Source organism: Ambystoma mexicanum, chromosome 1p (assembly GCF_040938575.1).
Source record: "Ambystoma mexicanum isolate Mex_15411 chromosome 1p, UKY_AmexF1_1, whole genome shotgun sequence".
Lineage (NCBI taxonomy): Eukaryota > Metazoa > Chordata > Amphibia > Caudata > Ambystomatidae > Ambystoma > Ambystoma mexicanum.
Window position 1 is genome coordinate 964,986,680 of NC_090921.1, and position 21,736 is coordinate 965,008,415.

At 47.6% G+C, this 21,736-nt stretch overlaps 1 protein-coding gene across 2 annotated transcripts in view; it reads left to right on the forward strand.

Annotated features, from left to right (window-relative positions):
• Positions 1 to 21,736, forward strand: part of PRMT7 (protein arginine methyltransferase 7) — a 936,033-nt gene that overhangs the window by 852,827 nt on the left and 61,470 nt on the right. The window lies entirely within an intron of this gene.

Sequence of the window (21,736 nt, forward strand, 5' to 3'; positions counted from 1 at the left end):
CCCTGGTGGCGGGGGGGTGGGGGTGGTGGGAGACATGGGTGGGGGCCTGGTGGAGGCTGCCCCTGCACTGCTGGGGGGTGGGGGTGATAGGGGACATGAGTGGGGGGCTGGTGGAGGCTGCCCCTGGTGGCGGGGGGGTGGGGGTGATAGGGGACATGAGTGGGGGGCTGGTGGAGGCTGCCCCTGGTGGCGGGGGGGTGGGGGTGGTGGGAGGCATGGGTGGGGGCCTGGTGGAGGCTGCCCCTGGTGGCGGGGGGGTGGGGGTGGTGGGAGACATGAGTGGGGGGCTGGTGGAGGCTGCCCCTGGTGGCGGGGGGGTGGGGGTGGTGGGAGACATGGGTGGGGGCCTGGTGGAGGCTGCCCCTGCACTGCTGGGGGTTGGGGGTGGTGGGAGGCATGGGTGGGGGCCTGGTGGAGGCTGCCCCTGGTGGCGGGAGGGTGGGGGTGGTGGGAGACATGGGTGGGGGCCTGGTGGAGGCTGCCCCTGCACTGCTGGGGGGTGGGGGTGATAGGGGACATGAGTGGGGGGCTGGTGGAGGCTGCCCCTGGTGGCGGGGGGGTGGGGGTGATAGGGGACATGAGTGGGGGGCTGGTGGAGGCTGCCCCTGGTGGCGGGGGGGTGGGGGTGGTGGGAGGCATGGGTGGGGGCCTGGTGGAGGCTGCCCCTGGTGGCGGGGGGGGTGGGGGTGGTGGGAGACATGAGTGGGGGGCTGGTGGAGGCTGCCCCTGGTGGCGGGGGGGTAGGGGTGGTGGGAGACATGGGTGGGGGCCTGGTGGAGGCTGCCCCTGCACTGCTGGGGGTTGGGGGTGGTGGGAGGCATGGGTGGGGGCCTGGTGGAGGCTGCCCCTGGTGGCGGGAGGGTGGGGGTGGTGGGAGACATGGGTGGGGGCCTGGTGGAGGCTGCCCCTGGTGGCGGGGGGTGGGGGTGGTGGGAGGCATGGGTGGGGGCCTGGTGGAGGGTGCCCCTGGTGGCGGGGGGGTGGGGGTGGTGGTTGGCATGGGTGGGGGCCTGGTGGAGGCTGCCTCTGGTGGCGGGGGGGGTGGGGGTGGTGGGAGACATGGGTGGGGGCCTGGTGGAGGGTGCCCCTGGTGGCGGGGGGGTGGGGGTGGTGGGAGGCATGGGTGGGGGCCTGGTGGAGGCTGCCCCTGGTGGCGGGGGGGTGGGGGTGGTGGGAGACATGGGTGGGGGCCTGGTGGAGGCTGCCCCTGGTGGCGGGAGGGTGGGGGTGATAGGGGACATGGGTGGGGGCCTGGTGGAGGGTGCCCCTGGTGGCGGGAGGGTGGGGGTGGTGGGAGACATGGGTGGGGGCCTGGTGGAGGGTGCCCCTGGTGGCGGGGGGGTGGGGGTGATAGGGGACATGAGTGGGGGCCTGGTGGAGGGTGCCCCTGGTGGCGGGGGGGTGGGGGTGATAGGGTGACATGAGTGGGGGCCTGGTGGAGGGTGCCCCTGGTGGCGGGAGGGTGGGGGTGGTGGGAGACATGGGTGGGGGCCTGGTGGAGGGTGCCCCTGGTGGCGGGAGGGTGGGGGGTGGTGGGAGACATGGGTGGGGGCCTGGTGGAGGGTGCCCCTGGTGGCGGGGGGTGGGGGTGGTGGGAGACATGGGTGGGGGCCTGGTGGAGGCTGCCCCTGCACTGCTGGGGGGTGGGGGTGCAGGGGGACATGAGCAGGTGTTCAGGGTAGTCCCCTGTTTTGTAGGCTGCCTGCAGGGGCCGTGGAGGGTGTACAGGGAACACCTGTGAGGACCCACCCAGCCTAATCGCGTGTGACTTCCCACGCACCCCTGTAATACACGTACCCAGCCAAATCGCGTGTGATAATTCCTGCGCACCCCTGTAATACACGTACCTGGCCAAATCGCATCCCTGTAATACACGTACACAGCCAAATCGCATGTGATAATTCCCGCGTACCCCTGTGATACACGTGCCCTGGCTAATCGCGTGTTAAACTTCCCGCGTACCCCTGTAATACACGTACCCTGGCTAATCGCATGTAAAACTTCCCGCATACCCCTGTAATACACGTACCCTGGCTAATCGCGTGTATAACTTCCCGCCTACCCCTGTAATACACGTACCCTGGCTAATCGCGTGTATAACTTCCCGCCTACCCCTGTAATACACGTACCCTGGCCAATCGCGTGTTACACTTCCCGCGTACCCCTGTAATACACGTACCCTGGCTAATCGCGTGTATAACTTCACGCGTACCCCTGATATGCACGTTACCCGCTTTGCGTTCCTTGTTTGGCAGCCCTGTAAACTGGTCCAGGGTTAGCGCAGCCCTTTGCGATGATTTAGCGATTTTGATGGCTTTTCCTTGCGCGAGGGCGTTCTTGGGGGCGTTACTGGCGCTGCTGCAGGGTCGCTGCGATACTCTGCGCCACGGCTGGTTTGGGAGCCTAAAATCCATGAATACGCTGTGCGCGGAAATCGGTTTTAGCGCACGTGCCTGGCGCAGACAATCGCACGTGGACACTCTGCGCCAGCCGCTTGCGACACTTTTCTGCGAAATTCTATGAATTACCCTGTCAGTCTTCAGTGGTGGTCAGCCAACAAGTGTTTCGACTCCTAGGGTCTTTATCAAGGCTGATATTTGACATAACATATCAAGCATGGTGGTGATATGAGTGATATTTGGTGAAGTAAGTGACAAGTGTGTGTGTGTGTGTGAACCGTAAAAAAGTGAATCAGGTATACATCCATTCGTATTACACAATTTCCATATAGATTATGGATGCCAACATTCAATATAGTTTGCATTGTAAACATTGGTAATTTACATTGGTTAAGCAGTGTCAAAGGGGAGAGAAGAGAAGGCAGAGAAGAAGAACAGGGACAGGTTAGGTCCAGTAATCACTTGAATGGTGTAATGTGTGGGGAATTTGTGGTAATGGTAGCTAGCTTACCTATGTTTTGGGTAATGGGGCTCTCGGTTCCAGGTGGGGTTCCTTGCTAGGATGGCGTGTTTCTGGTTACTCCCAGTCTTGGGTCCTGTCGGGCCTAGTGGCTGTAGGAAGAATGTCTGATGTGAGAAGGATTGTAAGCGCACAGTGGGGCTTATTAATTGAATTCTTGGCCAGAGAGGCCCTGTGCAGGTTAATCTAGATAAGTGCCTATGTGGTCTATATTACATTCATATGTGCAACCAGTTATGATTGTCTTGCGGATGTGAATGCCCAGCCTGGTCATGTCTGCTGGTTGGGTCTCGATGAGTTCCTGTGGGGGTCTGGTTAAGTGCGTGGTGCTGGATGGATAGTTGTGAGTTTGTCGACTTGGGGTGCTGGCTGTTGTCATGGCTGTTCCCATTGGCATGCATTTCTGCATAAAGTAAAAAGGGGGTAGGGGTGAAGCGGAGTGCTCTCGTTGCTAAGTAATGGTTGGGAATCGGCAAGGTGGCATGTAGAGCCTGCTGGGGTGATGATTGGGCTATGGTGGTGAGCGGATTATGCCCATGCGGGTTAGGGGGTGATACTCCTCGAGTTGCTCTGTGAGTCTGCGTTGCAGATTGACGTGCTGTTATGCACCGGAGGTTCTGACAACGAGACGGACAGTGCCCTAAATTAGTTTGTGAGTCTGGTTTAATGCTACTTGCTGCAGTGTGTGGGAACACCAAGGTTGAAGAGTGACTGGCTGGCCAGATGGCAGTCTAGTGAAAGCCGCGTCGGTCTATGCAGGGGGGGCGGGGGGCTTCAACACGATATGTTAGTGCTGCTTGCCCCGGTGTGTTAACGCAGCAGGGGGTGTTGAATGAAGGCCGACCAATGGCGTGTCTAATGTACAACCGCTTAGGTCTGTGCTGTGGAGCAACACAATAGTTGCTGTTTATTATTGGCTCAGCAAAGTGCTATGGCTGCATGCCGCGGTGTGTAGCGTGGCAGCGATGTTGGATAAATAGCCGACCAGTGGCGAGTGTGTTGTAACAACCGTGTTGTCTGTGCGGGGGGGGCAGCACAAAAGTTGTGAATTTCCGGAATCGGATCTTGCCTCCCTACAACGGGATATCATGAAAATTCTGGGGGGGGGAAGACCTCGCATTCCCAGGAAAATCATGATCCGCAGCCGACAACTTGGCGGCCTGGGGGTCCCTGACATCTCTAGATATCGGCGCGCAGCTCAGCAAGCGCACGCTTACACTTGGACCCGCTCAGTAGATCGCCCAGCCTGGTTGCAACTGGAGGAAGCATGGTGTAAATCCCCCCTTTCTGACTTGCCTCACATCCAATCTCAGAAAACCCCACCAGCAATGTCTCCGCTTCCAGCAACTTGTAACACAGTGGACAGTTGGAAAGCTGCAAACAGAAAATGTGGAATCAAGACCTCACTGGGCCCACTAACCCCTATCTGGAGTAACCCGGGCTTCTCCCCTGGCCTTTGCACCCGTAGCTTCGCCAAATGGCCGGAGGGCGGCCTCCACAAAATCTTAGACTTCTTAAAGGAAGGCCAGCCGCTTACCTTTGAGGACTGCAAGGTGAAGTTCAATATCATCCAGGAGGAATGATTCCGATATACTCAGATCCGGAACTGGATCTCACAACGCTCCGTCAGAGAACATGGCTCCAGGGACCTAACTCCCCTCGAAATATCACTGACAGCATCCCCGCCAAAAGGTAAGATCTCCACCCTCTACAAACTCCTAGAAAAAGCTAACCCTGAAGCGAAGGAAAGGTACATGCTGAACTGGGAGAGGGACTTGGGCCGCTCACTGGAGCCTGATGTTTGGGACAAAATTTGGTCTAGACTCCATAAAAGTACCCAATGTGTTACCAATAGGGAAGGGGGATATAAAGTATGCTTTAGGTAATATATTACACCTACCCAACTGCATAAAGCGGGCACGAGGCCCTCACCGAACTGTTGAAGGGGGTGCAAGCAAGAGGGCTCGCTTTTCTACCTCCTATGAGACTGCCCTAAGGCGGCGCACTATTGGAAGGGGGTCCTGACGCATGTCCGAGCAATAACAGGCCTGAACATCCCGTGGGACCCCGGAATAATTTTGCTGGGTGACCCGGAGGAGGCGGATGTGCCGATGTCAGGAAACGCTGCTCGCCTTTGCACTCATCTATTATTGGCGGCCAAAATTGCCCTCGTTCGTCTCTGGAAGCACCACGAGGGCCCCTCTATCCCGCTATGGTGGGCCAAGTGTTGGGACATTGTTACTGCGGAAAAAATCACTGCAATTCGCCTGGGCAACCTCAATCCCTTCTAGAACACTTGGGCCCCATTCATGGACTATGCAGACCGTTACCCGGCCCTTACACTAAAGCCGCCTAGCGTCCGCTGGCTGAACTGAACTTCGCATGGACGCGGACAAGTCCAGTATTAAGACATTTCCCCCTCTCTCCATTTTCCCGCCCAAACACTGCTAAGAATGAGTTGCATACTAAATTCCCTCTCCTATTATTTATTCCTTCCACTGTAATTAACTATTTCACCACAATCATGCGCTAACTCCGATGTCTACTGTTTAAATTTGTTTCTTTCTTGTTGTCACTGATTAATACTTGAATAAAATGTTATTTTGAAAAAATAAAAAGTTGCGAATTACTTATTGTACAGCAAAGTTCTCTTGCCGCTTGCCCCAGTGCGTTACTGCGGTAGGGGGTGTTGATTTGATTTAAAAGGCCAACCAGTGGCGAGTGAGTTTCCCTGGGTGCGTCAATCCGTGCAGGGATTAAAAAGCAAGTACGACTTGAAAGCCGCTACAGATCACTGTTGCATCGCTTACCTCATGGCGTAATCGTCCGTCTTCGTATATGGTCCTGTTTAGGTCTGTGGAGAATGCAACATGAGCTGTCTCTATAAGCACATGTCCCAGAGATTAGTGGCGACTGCGCGCATGCGTGTGGCAAGGTGTCTGTTTAAGTACAACAGAGCGCATGTGTGCCTGGGGTTCTGGCATCTTTTGGGACTTAACAGGCCGGCACATGGGGCTGGGTTTCCTGGGCTGTTAGGAGTTAATGAATAGCGTTGGCCATCAATAGGGTTGAGACATGGTGTTGTCACAGGGGGATTTAAGGGACCCGGGAGGGGAGCCCGTGGGAGCTAATGGAGGCATGGTCGAATAGCCTGGTATGCTGATAGTAGAAAGGACCAGCACAGGGTAGGTGATTGTGGCAGTTGGTCACATCGTTGGAGGGCCTGGATGTGGGCTAATCAAATGGGGTGTCGGCACTGAGTTTCATCGCAGAGGTCTGTGTTATGTGGTGGGGTGTGTGATTTTTGTGGGTTTGTGGATTTCTAGGGGGGCCTGGGGGGAAATAAACAGCCCTCATCTGTACTCTCAGTGTACTGTCAGTAAGTGCGCTGAGTGCCCCAGGCGTTAGTTGTGTTGGTGGTGGGACAGTTATGTGCTTCATAAAAATACATTATAATCATGATCTGTGTTCAAACCATTCTTCACACATCTGAATTGACAAATCCATTTGGCTTCGCAGCTTGTGTTCTCTGTTTCCGCCGCTGGTTCCACATTTCACCCTTCGCAGTCCAATGAAGCAGATCTTGCGATCCTGTCAATTTATACTGTTCAAATGTTCCCTTATTCTAGTGCAGTGTTCCCTAATGGTACTGCCGATGTATATCTTTTTGCACACCTATAATGGCATAGATTACATATTTTGTTTTGCAGTTGATGTGCTCCTTCATTATGAAGTTTTGACAATCCTTGAAGCTAGCGATTTGTGTTTTTTGCGCCTATATACACACATGGAGCCGGGAACCAGGAATCGTCTCTTTTGGATATGAGAGACTGTCCGATATAATGCCATTACATGGCTTGGCTTTGGGAGTTCCGCACAGGGAAGGGAGTCCTTTTTCCCTAAAGGGGAAGTCTTTCCCAGTGAGGTTCTACTTGCCTCAACCCCTGGGGAGGCTGTTGCGGAGTGGCCTCACCTCACTCGCCTCACAGGGAGGGGCACCGCCTTGGGCAGAAGTGACGAGTTCCCTCGATTCGTCACCCGTGTTGGAGATTTTGTTGTGTTGCGCTCGGCAGGGGATACAAATTGGCACAGTTGAGGGCTTGCTTTCATCCCTATTTTAAAGAGGATCTTGGAGCAAGGTTTCTTTTTTCTCTCCCATTTGTCACCCAGCCTTTGTGGAACCTGACGAATATGTTCCAGCCGACGCAGTTTCTGCTCCCGTTTTGGAATTGTAATTTCGTTCTGACCTTTTTCCTGGGTTTCCTCTTTTAGCTAATGCACTCATGTTCTTTTAAACCAAAAGTGGTTTTCTTGGTAGCCATCACGTCTGCTCTGTGTGTTATTGAAACGCTGATGCTTACCTGCAGGCCGCCCTACCTTCAATTCTCAAGTGAGAATGTGGTTCCTCGTGTTAGGCCTTCCTTTCTTCTGAAAGTAGTTGGCTTTCCATGTCAACTAGACGTTCTAGCGGCCAGTGTTTGCCTCCGCCTCATCCTTAAAAAGAAGAGGAAAGTTTACTCAGGTTGGAAACTAAAAGCGCCTTGAGTTTGTATGTGTCCACCGTTTTTACCAGTTTTTTGTATCCTTTCATAGGCCCAGATTGGCAGGACCGTGACTTAAAGGATAGTTCCGGGACTTTTTTTTATTGTCCCTACGGTTCGGCCATGTGTTTTTAAGCATAAATCGGTAGATCGTAGAAAACTTTCCTATGGACCTTACCCGACTTTTCGTCCATTAACGCACTCGAAATCAGCCGCCATTTTTTGATAATCCTATCATTTCCCCCCATCGCCCTGGCTCACCTGCTTTTGCGGCACTAAATCAAATCCCCCGCCCCTGAAACAGACTTTATCAAAACATTCATATTCCCCGCCTCTATCCGTGACGTGACTGTGCTGCGTAGGCAAACGCGCCCAGGCGTCTTCTACGCGACTCCACACAGAACCCGGAAACAAACACAGATCAGCTCACAACACAGCGCGCCACAATTCGGAATATGAAACTGTACTTTTAAATCAAACTGCAAGATTGTAAATTTGGTAAAGTACATTTATTTGACATCAAATGTTTAGAGAATATTCAGCGATTTGCATTTTTATTTGCTCACGTTCCAATAAGTTCGTTTTGAGGCACGCGATGTTCCTTTGCTGTACACAGGGTCTTAGATCATCTCACAGTACAGCGCCACAATTCGGAATATGAAACTGTGGTTTAAAATCAAACAGCAAGATTGTACATTTGGCAAAGTACATTTATTGGACATCAAATGTTTAGAGAATATTCAGCGATTTGCATTTTTCTTTGCTCTCGATCCAAAATAGTTAGTCTTGAGGCAAGCGATGTTCGTGTGCAGTACAAAGGGTGTTGGTTTACGATAAAATAAGCTCTTCGGTCGCACTGATAATCGCATGGCTGTTCCAACAACGAGGCACTAGGCCACCACAACGGTCTGTATGTTGCATCTAGCCGTTAGTACCGCGTAAGGGCATACTTGTACTTGGCGATCGTCCCATAAAATGGTCAGGGTGGTAACGTTGTTCACGCGGAGAAGCAACTGGCAGTTGTAAAAGCCATCCGCCGGTGTCTGGTACTCGTGACACATACAATAATGAAGGATGTACCTGTTTTAAAAACATAAAAAATGAAATTATTCTCACCATCAGACCTTTATTAAAATTATTCATTTTATATATTAGGTCGGGAAATTATTTCATAGCTAGGACAGTGCAACTGGGTATTATACGTCAAGGGGGGGCTGTAGGATACTGAGACAGTCCCCCAGTGCAGGGGTTGACAGGGAGGCAGTGCAGGTGGAGAGTGGAAGGGCCCAGGACCGAGGTCGCAGACAGTGGACCAGTTGTAGCAGGGGAGAGGGAGAGAGAAAGCAGAAGCAAAGAGGAAGGTTTTGAGGTGCTTCCGTAAAAGGAGATGGTTCTCCTCAAGATAGTGCGCGGTACAAAACAATATGCCACATAGAACGAACAAGTACAACTTAACCCGTCTTTAAAGCTACTGTATAGTAATTAAATTGCGGTATAAACTCATCTAAAGAGTTACTTACATTATATTTGCATTTTCCATTGTGTCTGTGCGTAGGGCAGCCCCGAAATACCACTCCTTCTATGCCAACGTTATTTCTTCTAATGAACGAACATTAAATGGCTTTCGTTTCTGAAATTATATTCATTATCGTTTACGTTATTGCACCACACCCCCAAAAAGAAGTCTTTTGGGATGGTCCCGACCTGTCAAGGTCAAATAACAATAAAACCTTATACTGAGTCGTGGGCCATTCCGGCACCCGAGCAAAAAATCAAAGCAGCTGACCTTCACTTTGAACGAGCACACATTCCTAGTTAGCTACATTCAGTGTAAGGCCTTCTCACAGGACTTGAAATTTACACTCCATCTTTGCATTTTGTCTGCGTGCATTTGCAGCCCCAGAGAACCATAAATATGGAGACATTCTATAATTTTTGAAAAATGATTTATATTACTGTTTGGTTTAATTTAATGCGCAAATGAACAAGGTTGGATAGACACAATGCATGTACACTGAGCAATCACTTTTATTTACACATTACATAGATACACATATTCAATGGGCCTGCAACATGAGGAGACTCGAGAGAACAGACAATCAAATTACAATCATTTAAACCGTGATGTGTATTTCTCAATGAACTCTGCTTTAGGTGGACATGGAACAGAGGCAATGTTGGGTGGCAATGCAGTTGTCCCCTGCACAGGTTCGTTCACAACTCCATGTATGTGCCTATCTAGGACATCAACAATAAGTCTCTCAATAAACTCATATTGCATATCCTCAAACACTGGTTTGATCACCCATTGTTTACTTCTTTTAGTGAAGGCCTTATTGTAGCGAAGCGTCCCTAAAGTTCCGGTCGTCCTACTTTGTTGACGGCCAACATTATGGTTATGTGCCAAGACCGCTAGAAGAGTCCGATTTATCATGCCCTCCATGCCAAAATGCAATCGTTTTGGCCTGTACTTTAGGCACATATTGTGGAACACCTCCAAATCTCCTGTGTGGCAGAATTCCGTGAGTCCCCTCAAATCTCTTGTTATAGTTTTATCAAATACAATCTTTTCAATGGCTTTGTGAGTGGGTGATGAAGGAATCAACCACTTCTTCTTCCGTGCCTCCTCCGTGGACAAATGGCCATGTTCACAATTGTGGAAATGTTGGTTTGTGGTCCAGCGGTGAACGTTGCTACAGTGTAGCATTACTGACCGCCATTTTTCCAGTAGAATTTCCAACGACCCTCCACATGTTTTTGAGCTCCACCAAAGATGGTTGCTGATTGACTTGGACCACTGTGAAATACCTTGCATATCTTTTTTTTTACCTGCAGCCAACATTTTTTTATTGATTGTTTTTGCAAGATGCCATACGTCAAATTGGTGATTTATATTTTTGTACTCTTCTCTCATTGTCTTGGCAATTGAAACGTGTCTGTCCGTGGCTATCAGGTTGATCACCATTCCCCGCGATTGTAGTTCTTGCAATGATGCTACAAAGCCAACTTTCTCCATTGCCACTGAGGATGTACTTTGTGACACCTGCACGACCACCGAACTCACAATTTTCTTACTTTCCATGTCCTGAAAGTGGTAGGTGCAGTACTTGGCTGAAAATCCTGGGCTGTCGCACTGTCCATCACCGGCTAGCCTGAACCGTTTGCCCGCGAATGTACTATCAATAGACATTTTTTCCATTCTCCAAGCTTCGCTAATGGCTGGAAATAGATAATCGGTTTGGTATTTGTAGAACTGAGTTTTCGCAATGAAATGGATTCCCACAAACTGAAAGAAAGACTCTAACTTTTTAAAACTTGAACCACTAAAAAGTGCAGCCGCTGCACAAAGTAGATTGCCTGCTGGCAGTTGCCCCAGCATGGGTTGTGCAGACCATGAGAAAGGATGATATTTTGTACAGGTGGCATGTATTTTAAGGTTAGTGCCTCGAATTGCACGAGTCACATTAATCAATGGCTCCCCACATACTTCCCCACCAACCGAATGCCCACATTTCATCCGATAAATAATATCAATCAAACAACTATCGAATACAATGAATTTGGCCTCTTTCATTATACTGTCACTCTGCATCCCAGCTGGTTCGGCCTGTAACGTTGAGGACATGTCACTCACATGAAAGGTAGAATCTCTGATATCGTCTTCCGCTATGTTCAGTGATATTGATGGTGTTTCATTGTCGTCCACTTCATTCTCTTCCATTGCAACATCTGTTCCTTCTACGGCGATGTGTGAATAAAACAATTTCTTCAACTTTCTCGCGGTCTTAGTTTTTGAAGGTGTGGATTCTGTGAATTGATCTCCGACTGCATCCGAACTACCAGGAGGACATTCACTATCAATGGCTGGTGGTGGTATAGCTCCGTTGTCAATCACTTCATATTCTTCCCATTGGCACGATGCATCTCCAGTCTCAAGTCCCTGCCAAAAGGTTTGACAAGCAACATCTCTCGTTCGCTTCACTGTCTGTGTAGATCTAGTTCGTACACCCACTCGCAACTAGAGGACAGATTGGAAAAGGGATGTTCAGTTTAAACACAACTTACAGTATTGAACTATTAACAGTGAAAAACAACATAATATAGTGACCAGGACACTAACCTTCTTTTGCTTTCTTTTCTTTGAAACTTTCTTGCCTCGAACTTCAACATCAGGACGCTGTTGCTCCGACTCGTGTGTGCATATCTCCACTTCCTCTTGCGCTGCAACGACTATATTTTCATGATAAGCACATCCATCACGCACTGACGCTCCATCGACTCCCTGAAACATAGAACTTTCATTAGTATGTATAATAATATTGAAAACACAAAATGTACTTGGGGACCAATACCCACGTACATCTCAATAACAAAACATGAATGAACGCTTTGTGTAGAACATTCAAACGACAATTATTCACGCATTGTTGATCTAATTAGATGGAACTGTCAAGATCCATACCTCGGGCTCCTCATAGACTTCCATTGATGATATTATTGAAGATGATGCTTCAGTAACTCCCTGAAACACAGTAATTGCATTAGTATGGTTTTCTATTTTGTTAAAAAGAACATAAACTTTGTGCAGGCGTCAACGGCTCATCTAAATAGACCTGCACAAATGATCAGTTGTCTAAAATAAATAATGGATATCTAAATATGATTCGATTTGCTCGATCGTTGGAAGTGTCACCACCCAGAGATCTGCATCAACTACTAGGGGTGATGTTCTTGTAGAAGAAGCTCCGTCATCTCCCTGAAACATAGTACTTGCGTTAATAAAGAAGGAAGTATAGCGGATGTAATCACGTCATATGATTTCGCTTGATCGAACTGTCAGTATCCATACCTCGAAATGCATAAGAACATCAAGAGACGATGTAACTGCGGTGCACACTTCTGCAAGCTGTTGCGCCAACCCGTAACTGCATGCTCCCCCTTCTTCTTGGACTAATGCTCCATCGACTCCCTGAAACATAGGACTTTCATTAGTAATGAACACAATATTGAAAAAAGAAGACACATAGGAGGGCGACGACAGAAGGACATATCAATGGCTAAAAACGAAAGAAACATTGTGTGTAACAATCACGCTAGAAGAATGCAAGATCTGATGATCTCCATCGATGGAACTGTCCGGAAACGTACCTCGAGCATCTGAGTGACATCAACGGTTGTCGTCAATGCGTTGGACTCCTCAGCATCTCCCTGAAAGACAGTTCTTGCATTATTTTGGATAACAATAATTATAACTGAAAACAAAGACTAGAGGACGAGTACTAGGGTGTACCATTAGGTAAAATAATTACACGATAAATTAAAACTATTGATTTACATGCCTAAAACAAGTCAGTGGCAGAATAGCTAAGTAAGATTACCCGATAGGCGCTTGAAGTGGCTGATGACTGCAATAACGACACGGATGGAGAATCTTCCGCCTTCATATTGAGTGGATACATAAATGGGGAAATTATTGTTAGCTAATGCTACACACTACCGCAAGGCCGAGAGCTAAATACGTAAACTTGACTCACCAGTGGAGGGATGTGGACGAATAGAGTGGGAATAGCGGTTGAGAGCAATTTTCGCTTCGCTCGCGGTGTGTTCTTCTTTATTAGCAATGATGTGGAGTACATGTCTGAGCTAAAGTGCCTGCTGCAGATGCGGTATCGATCACCCCTCTTGTCCGCAAAGACTTCTAGGACTCTACTTTCAAGCTCAGACGGTGGATATCCACAATATCGGACCCATTCTCTTATCTGATCTATTGTCTTAGGGAAAACATGCATTATAGTACCTTCAGATTTATTATGGGTCTTCGAAGGGCAACCGCCAATGGAACAGGCAGGCATTGTGGAAAGTTCTGAAAAGTAAAGATCAACAATTCTCTATGAATACCAATGTGTTAAAAAATTAAATGACACATAAAAGGTTCAATGCAAGGTTCGTTTTGGTTCTTGGAACTATACACGTTATTCACATGCGGATAAGTATTTGAATAACTTTAAAAAAATAGAAAAATAATTTGACTAAACGCAGAACATGTGACTAGTTCCTTGCATGTACTGTCTTGAACGAAAAGAAAACATGGATGCAATTTGATGACTACTAGCAAATAGATATAAATTAAAAAATTGGACGCAAAATGATTATGGTACATGGCCTTACCTTGACGAACAAACAGTTAGATGCAGGGATCAGAGTAGTTTCTTGTCGTCGAACATGGAGCAGTTCACAGGTTGCAAACTGACGAGTTTCCTCGAAGTGGTCACGGAAGTTCACAGAGACGAAGAGCGGATAACCAGCACCTTCACGGGTTGACTAGCAAAGCGCAAAGAAGTTCTCATTAGAAATATGAAGTGGGTTATAAAGAATTCGAAACAGGGGTGTGTTTGTGAATGAATGACGTGTATATGTCGTGGCATTATGCGGTTTGCAGGGGGGCGTCCAGCATGAGGGGGGATGCTTGGCAGGAGACACGGGGTCTGGAGGTAGACATGGGAACAACAACCCATGCTCTATAGACCACTTTGAAGTGTACATGGTCTTTGGCACCTCTTGGCCTTTATCGCTCCCTGACAGCTCCACTTGCCAGCACAAGTACCCCGGTGCGAACTGCCTTTGATAGGGCGGGGGGCGGATTGGGGCGGTGGTCGTGCAGACAAGACACAGGAAGACTCCTGAATGGAGACACACTTATGTGGATTGCAGGGGGGCGTCCAGCGTGAGGGGGGATGCTTGGCAGGAGACACGGGGTCTGGAGGTAGACATGGGAACAACAACCCATGCTCTATAGACCACTTTGAAGTGTACATGGTCTTTGGCACCGCTTGGCCTTTATCGCTCCCTGACAGCTCCACTTGCCACCGCAAGTACCCCGGTGCGAACTGCCTTTGATAGGGCGGGGGGTGGATTGGGGCGGTGGTCGTGCAGACAAGACTCGTTTGCCGCAGGGCCTCACCAAGGAGAGGCCATCTAACTGCATGTAAGAGGCAGGCTGCAGGATCTAGTACATGGAAGGCAGGGGGGGGTGAGTTTATAAATACCTCACCCTCCCAGGAGAATATATGGGTGCAGTTCACCCTGGAGACCCTGGATGCCTAGGCAGTTAGTCAGCAGCAGGCTGGCCTGTGGTGGCAAGGCGGCACGGGCCAGAGGGGGTCATCTCTGCACCCGGTGCCCAAAAGGATGATTTATTAAGATCAACCATATTGATTATTTACCTATAACCATGTTTTGTATCAATAAAATCCAACGGCCTTTTATTGCCAACGCTTGAACAAAGTGGTGTGGTAAGTATTTTTGGGGGAGGAGGCAAGGCCGGGAGGCTTGATGCCAACCTGCAAAATAACATATGTATGTCTGCTGCATATGGGTTCAACGATTATGTGGATTGAAGGTGGGCGGCCAGCGTGAGGGAGGATGCTGGCCGGAGACATGTGGTGTGACAAGACAAGGCACAGGAAGACTATTCAATGGAGACACACTAGATTCATTTAAAAAATCAAAACAACCATTGTTAAAATATATGTTGGGTTTTATTTTAGATCTTAATTTCAATTGAACATAAATAATAAACATTACACATTGTAAAGTTCCGGTTGCAGCACATCCAGGGAAAATACGCGGTATTGTCCACTGTCGCTGGGGAAATGTTGTCTAATGGCAAGTACCGCACAGGCAGGTATTACTCTCCGAACGCGGTGTCCGAGCCGCCCGTGAAGCCACCAAGTGAAGCAACGATAGGCCACCAGCCTGTACCACCTGTGAAAAAGAAAGATGCAAACTGTATTAAAATGACAAAACTTTCTTATCACTGTCGATTCAGGTAAAAAATGTCAATCTGCTTTGAAAAAAATTCTATCTAGAAAATGCACAATATGGAACCAATTTACATGCATTCGAATGATATGTAGATGTAATTTTATATGTGGGAGACGACCATGAAATAGTAGTGGCATCACTGACATCAAAACCAGAGTATACTTACTCGTTACTCGGATTACGCGGACGAACAGTGCCGCGAAGTTCGTGCATAAGCACCATCATCATCCTCAACACGGTCCGTGAGAGGCAGGCTTCCCTGAACTCTTGCAGCTCGGTGATGCATAGCGGACTTGGCTCGCCTTCCGAAATGTAGGCCAAGCACCCGGAATTTTCACGGCAGCAGCAGTTCTCCTCCTCAGTTGGCATTAGCTCGCACCGATTGCACATGCACCAGGTGGAGACGCCGTCCATGCGACATGGTCCAGGCTCTTCATCCGTTGACTGGTCCTCCCAACTGCCGTCCGAATCCCCATCGTTTTCGCGTGCTTGCCTTTCCAGTAGTTCCTCCTCGGTGTACTCGGGCTCGTACATATACGGCATTATTGTAGCCATTGTGTGGTAAAGAAAGTAAAATAATTTACAGAGATGGTACAGGTGTTCACAAGGCCTAGAAGCGGCGAAGGTAGCTGACCAGAGCACAGAAACGAGTCACAGAATACTCAAAGTAACACAGAGAGAGGAATGGAATCGAAAATCTGCTGCTGTGTGTTGTGAAACGGTGTGTTTATACTTATTGAGGAAAGAGGCGTCCTGCCATTTCCATGGCGACACTTCATTAGCTGAGGCGCAGCGATTGTTGACACGAAACGTGCTTTGACGTTGCGAAATGGGCGGTACGCGTCTGCTGATGTCAGGCTCAGGGGCGGGGGATTTGATTTAGTGCCGCAAAAGCAGGTGAGCCAGGGCGATGGGGGGAAATGATAGGATTATCAGAAAATGGCGGCTGATTTCGAGTGCGTTAATGGACGAAAAGTCGGGTAAGGTCCATAGGAAAGTTTTCTACGATCTACCGATTTATGCTTAAAAACACATGGCCGAACCGTAGGGACAATAAAAAAAAAGTCCCGGAACTATCCTTTAACAGACTTTTTTTACGGCGGATAGTGTTATTCATCTCTGAATGCTATGAGAAGGCGTGCAGAGAGGTGCCTCCCGATCTTGGAGCGCATTCCTACAGGGAAGTGACAGCTACTACGACTCTTCAGAGAACTGTACCATTGGCAGATATTTGTCAGGCAGCCTCAAGATCTTCTCTGACAACTTTTTCCAAACAACATTGGGCCTCATTACAAGTATGCCGGTCCATTAACAATGGTGCCGGTAAGCTACCAGCACCGTTGTTACTGGACTGGCATACTCCGAGTTCTGCATGCGGGTGCCTTTCCGGCCGCCAGGTCTGACTTGGCAGCCGGAAAGGCACCCGCACGCAGACCTTGACGGTAGCACCGGCACTGTCATGTGTGGTGCCGGTGCTACCGTTCTCCCTATTCCCATAATGGGAATGGGGAGTCATTTTTATCAGCGCCTGGCTATGGTGAATTACCGGGACCGCTGGGGCTGTAATGCCCCGGTAATTCCCCATTGCCAGGCGCTGTTAAAAAAAATGACTCCGGCAGCAGCCATGCCGTTTTTACCGGCACGGCTACCGCCAGGGTCGTAATGAGGCCCATTGTCTGGAGTTGCTGGCAGATCGAGACCCCTGCTTTGGCAAAGTGCTTTTGCTGAATTTCCTGCTGTGAACCCGTTGACCTCCTCCTCCTCCCGCGTGTACTGCTTTGGGAGTCTGTCGAGGCGAGGAATCTTTAGGAGGCTGCAATCTGTTAGAAGGAAAAATTTCTTTCCTGTAATGTGCTTTCTATGGATTCTCCTCCCAGAGATTCCCCATCACTCTCCCAGCCAACCTCTCTTCAAAAAAGCTAAACCCGATAACTAATTCTCCTAATAAACAGTCTGTTCTTTCATTGACTCTTTGGTGCAGGCTGTTGTTGCTCTAAATGCTGTAAATTCACAGGAGAATTGAGGTAGTGGGGCATAGTGTGCTCCATTTATACTGAAGCAACATCATCTCCAGAGTCAGAGGTGACAGGTGTCCAGCTACACAATGTCCCCTGATGAAAATGTCAGAGAACAACAAATCTGTGGTGCGAGAATCCATAGACAGAACACTACGGTTTAGAACCATTTTACCTAACCCCAAAAGTTCAACCCCCAATTTCCCGCATATATATATATATATATATATATATGTGTGTGGGGGGGTAAAGTATATAAAAATGTATAGGGGTAAGGTGGGGGCTTTGGGGGGTCTCCCCCCACATATATATTTGCGTGAAATTAAAAATAAATTTAAAAAAAGTCGAACTTTTGGAAAGTCGAACCTTTGGGTTCGGTAAAATCACTTAGATTCGAACACTACTGGTATTTTTTTCTTTTCCTTTCCACCACAAGCGCCTGTGAACACTTTGCCATTTTCTCTGAGCATACACAGTTTGAATCATGCATTCCCACATTTTGACGAACTTGCAATGACCAGTGGCCTTTCTGAGTCAGCACAGTGGTAATTTTTATTTTTGTGTTGTATATGTGTGATCTGCTGTGCTGCTTCGGAGAGTATTTCTGTTTCCGTCCATTATCTTGAGTACCTACTTATAATATGCATTCCCTTATGCTACATTGCGTGAGATTGTGTCTTGTGCACACAATGATTCAATACATAATGCTATTGGCTCGCCTTATATTTTGTATTCTTTTTGTTGTGTAATTTCTTGGGTGTCAATGTAGATGATTGACACGTGTTTCATGTTGTAATGATAGTTCAATGTGGCACGTGATCCGTATATTACAGAAAGTCTAATCTGTCTGTGATGCGCTAATGTAATGTGGTGTAATGCTCATGTTGGAGAACGATTAGTACCCCAAACGCACGTTGTGTACTTTCATGAATGTAAATGAGTAGTTGGCCAACACGTGTTTCACGTTGACATACAGTGTTATCCAAGGGCACTTATCCCTTAGTATAATCACGATTTGGGGTAGTGCTCTTCATCACAAGGACTCAGATCATTGTGAAGCATTACACACAAGTTTGACATTCTATAATATAGTGTTCATGTGTCGCCTTGAAGAATAGTTACCCAACACGAAACACGTGTTGGCAAAATGCCCATGCCCATCCAAGAAATTACACAGTAGAGAGAATCCAAACATGAGGAGATCGTTGGCATTGTTTCTTGACTCAGCATGTGCACAGAGAGGGATCCTACCCGTATTCAACTGTGCTCGTTCCTTGCTGCCGGAACCATACCTTTGATTGAGCTGCCTGGGCAGGATTATTAACACTTATGTAGCACACCAAGCATGCCAGCGCCTCGCCGCCACACTAAACCAACGTATCCCTTTAGGCTTATAACGGTGCAGATGTATGCTGACCCTGCTCTGGACTGTTTTTAGACTTCTTGAAAATGCGAATGGAGAGATATCAGAAACCAGCCTTCCATTCTTGCATGCTGAATGGAGTGCACATAGATGGGTGCTGATATCTGCTTGGCCTGCCTGGGTTATAAGCAAATAGTGTTCATCAAGAATAACCTTGTTGGACTCCGCTGGGACAGTAAATTCAAAGCATTGGTCTTCACTTTTTTTGTGATTTTTTAAAATATATATTCCTGATGAGAATATACAGAAACTTTCATTGAGCAAAATTCGGTTCCTATAAAGTCGTCCATTTGTCTTTACTTGGTTGTCTCAAAATGGCTAAACCAGGCACATGCTGGACTTTTGATAAAGTTCTGCATGTGTGACTGTTTATAATAGTCTGCGGTCAATCAACGAGGGCCAGCCCCCACCCCCATATATCTCCGAAACAATCCAGTTAGCAGAGAAAGCTTTTGAGGTATTGCTTGTGTTTATTTTACCCGCATACACAGAACATGGGCATTTCATTTTCAAGCTCCTCAACTCTGTCTAGAAAGTGTCAACATTGAAATGGACGGTTAAAGTATAACGGCAGATATTTTCATTAGCAGACTTCTAATTACAGCATTGTCCTATTTAATAGGCAATTATGGATAACAATAATCAAAAGGCAGGTATTGTCTGTGGTATAAAGCACTGCTCGCCAGCATACTGCTCGCGTCCTCGTTTGCCAGGATAGATCCGCCAGCGAGCTTTACATGTGACACAGACCTGGCCTGTCTGTTATTTTGGCCTATTGAGGTGTGTAGAATTGGGCTCCAGAAAGGGGATCGGTAAACAGTGGCAAGCAACCACCTCTATCCGGTTCCATGTGTTAATATCCCTGCAAAAATATCACACTGGAGACGGCAAAAATGACTCCCTTCAAAAAGCACAGCTGCAGATCTGTGGCCCATTTATTTCAGTTCATTGGCCAGTGACCGTGGCAATAGCTCCAAATGAAACCCATCAGGATTATGCGGGTTTCGCTTCATAAGACTAGATCCCACGGATTTCAACAATGGCGGCCGATTCCCAACTTCCAAGCCGTGTGCACAGTCTAACAACTCCCTCTGTACCTTTGTGGTTCTGCTCTTGGAGTGCAGTCAGATGCGTACTGAAATGGTCTCTTACGGCAGCAGTTTTAATTTCCAACTGCCTTTTTCTTGACGTTTTATTTATTTGTAAATTAATGCTTTCAGATGTATCAATTCTGCTCTCCCTTTAGTATTCTCGTTTGGGAGGCGCTTAAAATATTCTGATAATAAATGTCGGCACGCGGAAGCTCAATTTGCTTCTTTGTTATTGCTTTTATGAATTCAATGTTTACCTTCCTCCACATCCTCCTCCTCCCAGGGCTCAATTTCTTTGCCTGTCACTTGAATTCAAACCGTGTTCTCAATGATAAATGACTTCAGCAACCTCAGAAGAATGTCAAACCTCCTAGTGAGGACAACATTCTGAGTGGTGACCTGAGTTTGCAGTCGGCATTCGAATGCTTGCCTTGCTTTTACATATTTCTTTTAATGCAGTTCTCGTGTATTTGCAATGCAACCTCTGCCTTTTTACCCCTTCCTCCACCAGTCCTTCATAAACAGATGAAAAACTGCTCCTAATTTGCTTCCTAATTGGTTTTCACTCTTGGAAGTGGCACCCGTTTGGTGAAAGAAATTATTTTTATGGAAAGTATTTGTGGGCTTGGCCCTTTTGGATGGATACTTTTATTCCAGTAGCATGACCATTCATCTTAATCCTTTTCACATTTTGGTGCTTTAAAGCAGCTATTCCTTTTCTACACCGGAGCTCTCGGGAAGATAATTGCACCTACTGAGCTTCTGGTTATATTATCTAAAACCTTATCACATTAAGGCATTTCTACTTGCAATCACAGCTCTCTGAAAGATAATGGTTTAACTGCAGCTATCAAGCTGTTCTTGGTGTAAAAAATATTCTTGTCTCGGGAGGATAGCTCAGGGGCAACATGCTCGCCTTGAAAGGAAGACGACACGAGCAACACAGGTTCGATCCCCGGGTCCGTGCTTAGAAACCTCTGGGTATTAAGCATGTTATAAATAAACTACCATATCATAACCAAGTGCGCCTTAAACTTCTTGATTTCTTAGCAATGCAGCATACCAGCGTGCAGCCTGACATTTTTTGTATAGAAGAGGTGATGACTAGTAGTAACTTGTTAGATATTTTACAGCATTGCAGACCAACGTAGAACTTGAGAGGCAAATTGGATCTTAACAAGACAGGTTTATTATGCAGTATGCTATGGATTTCAGAGAAACGGTACACTCCAGACCAGGACTCTTCCTACTGGCCGGAGATGCAGCGCACAATCAAAATACTTTTATTTTATTTATTATGAATTCAATTTGAGAAGGCACCCAACCCGTCCCACACCCACCTTTGCAAACACCCCGGGTCACAATGGACCATGGACCAGGCTGGTGTGTAATAATACAATATTTATTTATTTTTAAATTTCAATGAAAATCACACAAATTTAATATGGGGCAGCAATCACCAGTGTGGTGATAATTACACGGTAAAATGATAGAACACACTTAGTTTGACCTTCTAACATCAGATATATAATGCACAAGTGAATACAGGCAAGATTGTTTTTGGGAGGTGTTTTCTGATAGCACCACAGTTAGTATTTCCCCCTGCAATGGTCCGTCAAACCCCTGTTAACCGAATTTTGAGTGGGTCGAAAGGAGTAGCAGGGTTTTAGGTATACTAGGCAACAAACAGAATGCAAATCCGACCTTCACCCTCTGAATGGGAAGCAAAATCGGATTGAAAACCTTTGAAAATTGAGCAAAATAGCACTCAGAATTGCTACATTTTAAATGTGCGGTTAAATGAATGAGGTCGAGATGAGTATAGCAGTATCAAATATGTAAGAACACTAGCAAACTACAAGGCAATGTACTAACAACAGGCATACAGTTCAGAAAATCAACTTGGGAAGGAAAAACACAGTA